Source organism: Sciurus vulgaris (assembly GCF_902686455.1).
Source record: "Sciurus vulgaris genome assembly, chromosome: 4".
Classification (NCBI taxonomy): Eukaryota; Metazoa; Chordata; class Mammalia; order Rodentia; family Sciuridae; genus Sciurus; species Sciurus vulgaris.
In genome coordinates this window covers 129,095,611-129,102,226 of record NC_136464.1, presented here as the reverse complement: position 1 = coordinate 129,102,226, position 6,616 = coordinate 129,095,611, and the positions used below count along the sequence as shown (strand labels likewise).

General features: G+C 33.5%; 1 pseudogene across 1 annotated transcript; it reads right to left on the bottom strand.

The window, feature by feature from the left end:
• Positions 1-545: 545 nt before the first annotated feature.
• LOC306660638 (small ribosomal subunit protein uS5-like) lies at positions 546-2,354 on the bottom strand (annotated as a pseudogene). Its single transcript has one exon. The product of its transcript is annotated as a small ribosomal subunit protein uS5-like (transcript).
• Between the last annotated feature and the right edge of the window lie 4,262 nt (positions 2,355-6,616).

The following is a 6,616-nucleotide window of genomic DNA, read 5'->3' as shown; positions in this document are numbered from 1 at the left end:
CAATCATCTAATTGCAATCATGAATTATTTTAAAAAATATGTAGCACTCAAATACAATACTAAAAATGAACTAATATTTGTTGAGCATTGTCATAAGCCCTTAACATAGTTTTTTTTTTTTTTTTTCATTTATTCCTCAAATCAATTGAGTTAGGAGTTATTCTTCAAATAAACCTATAAAAACTGAAGCTGAAAAAGTTTATATAGTTCAAACTCAAGCTTGTCTAAGGAATTATAAACACAAACCTTCACACTTAAATGTCAAAATATTGGTAATCAAATTTATTTTGTATTCCTTTTGTATTCAATTTAAATGTTTACTTTTTTCTGCTTTTAAACTTAATATATGTATTTTGTAGAAATTTAGTTGATACTGACAAATCCACATGCTACTATCATTTATGTGTGTCAGTCCATGTCTGTATGTATTTCCATGTTTTTTAACCTCTATATCTGTCATCTCTCTATTAATCTTTCATCTGTCTTCCTATGGAGCTATACTACTTCAGTTTTGTTTTGTTTTAAAACAGGTTTCATGCACTTAATTATTATTATTTTTTTTGTTTAAAAACCCTATGTTGTAGCCATAGCTGGAGCCTGAGTCCTCTGTACAGAGACTCTGGTGTGGGTTTTCACAAGATGGTCAGTGAATTCCTGATAGGGAAACTTGGTGAACATAGTCTCTTTCCAGAGTTCAGGGGTCAAGCAAGCTGCATGACTTAGGGATGGCATCAAAGGTGGCCTTGGTGAAATTGCCCAAGGTGGCAGGTACAGCCCCTGCAGAAGTGTAACTGTCATCACTACCAGCCATCAGCAGCAGTTTCTTAGGCACAGAGGCTGAGACAATGCCAGTACCTCTGGAGGCAGGGATGAGCCACACCAAGACAAAACCACAACATCCAGTCACCTTGCAAGGGACAGTGCCAATCTTGTAGCCTCTCCACACAGGAACCATGGAGAGGTTGGCCAGAATGATGGCCCCTCGGATAGCAGTGGCTGCCTCCTTGGAGCACTTTACAACCAGTCCAACATGACCACTGTAGTCCCCAATAGCTACAAATGCCTTGAACCTGGTCCGCTGGCCAGTACCAGTCTGCTTCTGTACAGGCATGATCTTCAAAACCTCATCCTTGAATGACGCCCTCAGGAAGAAGTCGATGATCTCAGACTCCTTGATAGGCAAAGAGAAGAAAGATCTCCTCCAAGGACTTGATCTTCATGTCCTTGACCTGGCGGCCCAGCTTAGTGACCGGGATCCACTCCTTGTCTTCAGCCTTGCTTCCGCCGGGGCTCCAGCCTCCAACCCTCTGGCCCTCCCGCTGCACCAGAGTCATCTGCCATTTTGTGTTTTCCCAGAGAAAAAGCTTGCTTTTGTTTTTAACTATCCTTTGTTCTTTTGGAAAGAACTCTACCTTCGGACAGACTGCATATTCTATCTAGACATGTAGTTTTCATTAAAAATTTTATTCTTGACTAAAAATCCTACTTTAATAAAGGTTGATTGGTTCAGAGACAGGAAACTAATATATCATGATCCTTCACTAGAAAGTTTTCAAAAGGAATTCAGAAAAGTTCATTACAAGTGACAGTTATTAATGAATATTTGTCCTACAATGTGGAAAAAGTCACATATAATGGGAGAAGAAAGAAACTGGATGCATAAAATACAGGTGTGATAAATATTAGAATATACAGTATATTAAAATATTGCATTTGTGTCATAACTTAAGTTTTTAATTTTATGGGAAACTATGCATGGGCAACAAGAACATTATACTTTAAAAAATATAAATTTCTGAATATGTGACTTGAATATTGTCAATCAATTGAATCCACATAGAAATATTAGACATCTGTTGCCCACCTCATTGATGGAGAGGGAAAAGTTCAGAAAGGAGGGAACCATTCTTTCCACCCCATTGTTGTTGATGCCAGATATTTCGGTCTACCATATATCAAAAGTGACAGAAAAGTAGAGCACATCTATTCCCAGAGAGAATCGTTACTCCTCACCTTAAAAACCTCTAAAATGGTTTTTATTGATCAGTCTCAACTCAGTGGACTGTAGCATGGAAAGGTTTAAGTTTTCCACAATCCTCCATTCATTATTCTTTGGATAAGTTCCCCTTCCTCTTCTCCGTGTTAGCTTCAATTTATTTCAGACCTTTTTGATTTGTTTTTGCTAATCAAATCTTAGTTCAGTTACTCTAAATTATTCATATATTTTACAATTTGGATTATTATCATTCAATTTCCCAAGGATAAGTAGAGACATAATTTATTAGGCATCTTTCTATACACACAATATGTATGAAAATCTACATTTGTATTTTATTCTATCCATAGCTTTGCACAATTATTCCCTTGAATTTATTTTTAAAATGTTTAGCCATAAATAGCTGTTTCATTATTTTTCAAATATAAAAATTATTATATCAGAGAATGCACCATAATAATTTATCTAGTATTCTACTGTTGAATAATTATTTCATTTCTAATGTTTTACTTTTAAAAAAATGCTGCAACTATGCAATGATTAATCCTGTACCTAAACCATTTCATACTAATAAATAAATAAGTAGAACAATTTTTAGAAGTAAAATTTTAAATGTGCATTGTTATTTTGACTAATGTCACAAAATTGTCTTGCATAGAAATTTCAGAAATACATACTGCAATTAGAAATGACTGGAATCCTTTTAGTTCCTAAAGACTATTACAATCTACTATGTTATCAAAATTTAAGATCTCTGAAAGTATAATATAAAGACTTGGTGTGTCCCATATTTTTAAATTTTATATATCTTATGAGGAAATGATTTTATTTTCTGTATTTTCTATATATAGCATTTCATTTGCTGAATATTCTTTGTTTAATTTTTTATTTGATATTAATATTTTTTCTTCAAAGCCTATAGGAATTCTATATTAAAAAATTGTGCTTTTTAAATCCTTTGGATATTATATTTCCTTAGGCTTTGCTTAGTGTCATATTTTCTAGACTGTGAACTCATAATATACATTCTATTTTTTAATGATTTATTTAATAGTTTCAGAGACTTTGTGTCCATGTTTATTTTGAAATTTTTAATTTTTAAAAAATATTCAATATGTGATTAGTTTACTTGAAATAGTTTTGTGAGTTAGGAGATTGTGTTTTATCTTTGAGAAGTCTCTTTTAAAATTCAAAATTTCTCCATATGATTTGAAATGCTAACATTTTCATGTATTAACAACAGCTTTATATCCTGCTAGGCTTTCTATTAGTGTCCATTATTATTATTATTATTATTATCACATTCCAGCACCACATTGTAGTTGATTTTAATATATTTTTATATAAGTAGGGTTGTTAGTGAATTTTTCATGCAAATTCTATGTTTATAATTTTTTATATTTCCACATGAACCAGATATTTATTAGTTCTAAAATATACTTTTTAAAATTTAGATCATATAAAATTATTGTTTAACCTAAGGGAACTGACCGTTTGTTACATATACTCTTTGAAGCACATATAACATTTTTCTCCTTTTGCAAGTTTTTCCTTGACCCTTTCAAGAATATTTCATGATTTTCTTCATACACACAGACCCACACAGGCGCGCGCGCACACACACACACACACACACACATTTCATATCTTAAAATTATTTTTATACCTAAGACATAATTTTTTATTGTAAAATTTTTCTATTGTCTCCAATTAGTCATTTAAATATATGAACTCAATATCTGCATATTAATTGAATATCCTGCCATCTCATTAACCTTTTTCAATTTGTGGGGGAGAATAAAATAATATACATATAGACAATACTTTTATTTTCTCTTTTTAAAAGTTTTAGTTTCTTCTGCATTCTTCATGAGACCTTTAGTATTGCCCTTTCTTGTTAGACTCCTTACTTTTCCCTTTATAAAATAATGATTGTTATAAATTTAAATAACATTTAAATATGCATAAATATAGCAATTCTTGAAATTTGTCATTTCAGAACTCCATAGTCACAAAAATTACTTAAGAATGGTGGTTTTGGTTCTCTCTAATAAATATATTAATCAATATTGTTTGTGTATTCATTTTGTACTGCTTCAGTAACAAAATACTACATAAATAATGGCTTAAAACAACGTAAATTTACTATGTTCTGGTTTTGTATGCTAGAAGTCCAACCTGAGTTTCACTGGGCTAAACCAGTGTGTCAACAAGACAGCATTACTTCAAATCTGGCCTTTCATGACAGTGTGAAGATATGTCTTTCATAGGAAAAAGAGAAAATATATTTATTTAATGGTTTGTTACCTTCATCTATTAATTTAAAAATTTATATATGCCATGTTTTGTCCTCTATTTTTGCTCTGTTCCCACAAATATTAAGGAAACAAATCACATGTTATTTACAAATTGCAATACTGAGTTCTGGATGTACAGTGCCAAAGGGGTGCATATGATGTCAGAAAAGTTATTACTTTCAATATTTGACAAGTGGAGCCCACATTAGAATGTGAATGATCAGAGAGAACCAGTTGCTTCACTCCATGTCCAAGGCTTTCCTCTTTTTGTTATCCCCACCTACTTCTTAAAACTGAAGAGTTCACGTAAGGATGGTATAGCCTCCATATCCAAGCTCTAATCTACTTCTCCCCAAAATTACTCACCCTATGTGACTATGTGATTGCTCAAATTATTGTTGCTCAACTGGGGATAATTTGGCCACTTTCTAGAAATACTTGACAAAATGTCTGGAGATTTTTTAAACTGTCACCAATGAAGAGGGACAATATAGCTATTTAGTAAATAGAGGTCGTGATGCTACTGAACATCCTGCAATGCATAGGAAAGGTCTTCATACTAAAGCATTATATAGCCCAAAGGGTCAATGGTGCTACAGTTGGGAATAATTGTTTCAAACCTAAGGGTACCAATACAGGGGAATGCTTTTACTTTAGTGCAAGAATAAAAGAGGGGTCAAAAACCTTGATGTAGGCTTAAAACATGAGGACAGATGATTCCAGTTTCTCCAAAATCTAGAGTACACCATTGCTAAAAACAGGATGCATATGGAATCTGGGTGAGCATTTTCACTTTGTTCCATGAATTTCCCCCTTTAGGGTAGGACACAAATGTATGAAAACTGCATCAGTGTCCTCTACAACTTTGCACCAAGAGAAACCTATTGTCCAGATCAAACAGCAGTACTTATGCCTTTCAACCCTAAGCATGCATTCTTAGCATTTAGCACTGTTCAAGCCATGGAGGAATACTTCTATTGATAGTCTTGTTTTGATTGTAAAATAAAAAAGACCACTTAAAAGACAACTTGATTTAGTAGCAGAATATGTATCAGTAGAGCTACTACAGACCATGAGATAAACATTGCTTCAGTCTGGAGATCAAAGGTAACATTTATGCATAAAAAATACATTTTGATTATCTTGCAATATCTTTCATTTATATGCCTGTATGATAAAGGAAAAGTTTACAGTAGCACTAAATGATCATTTTCTTATTTTTTCTTGAGTTAAAAATATCCTGAAAAACTTTGTTATGTTTCAAAATTAGTTGTACCCCCAAATCTGTGGTTAATGCAGAAATGCTCAGAGGTATAATTATTAAATTATGAGAACTATAACCTAATCAGTTCACCCTAGTTCCAATGAATTGATTGTTGGCAACTCCAGATAGGTAGAGCATGGCTGGAGGAGGTGAGTCACTGGGGTCATACTCTAGAATGGTGCATCTTCCTTGTGGTACTTTCTCTACTCCCTCTCTTTCTCTCTGATTCCTTGCTTCTATGAAGGGTGCATCTTCCAGCAGGTCCTTTCCCCATGATGTGCTTCCTTACCTTAAGCCCAGAGCAATGGAGTCTAATGAGATGAGGTGAGAACTCTGAAATTGTAAGCCCCAAATAAACTTTTGCTCCTCTAAGTTGTCCTTAGGTATTTTGGTCACAGCAATGCAATGCTGACAACAATAGCAATTAATACCAAAAAGAGGAGTCATTGGTTGGTCTAACCTGACTATATGGTTCAGAACATTTGGATCTGGCTGGTGGGAAGAATTTTGAAAAGTTTAGAGATGCAAACTGGAAAAGCGTCAGAGTCTTGTAATGGAGCTTAATGGGTGAGTTTAGTGGAAATTCATATAAGACAAAAATGCTGATAGAAATATAACCATGCTCATGAGGTTTCAAAGAAAAATGAGGATTCTGCTGGGAATTGGACTAGAGACCACTCATGTTATATTTTAACAAAGAATTTGACTATATTTTGCTCATGTCCTGAGATTTTCTGTGAGGTGGAATTTAAGGATGATGAAGTAATTTATCTAGTGGAGAAAAATTCAAGGCAGCACAGCATTCAATCAGTGGCATGAATATTGCTGACAACTTTTGGCCAAGTTTGTTGTGAGAATCAGGAGCACAAAATGGGTTAAAGAACATTAAAAACATATATTTTGACCAGAAAAAAATGCATGTAAAATTGTGGCCAAGGAGGGTGTGTTTGTTGAAGAGATTATCATCCTTAAAGTAATGCTAAATACTATATGAGAGACAATAAGAAATAAGCCTCAATAGTATCTCAGGAATTTGCAAGACTTCACCCTGCAGTTTCC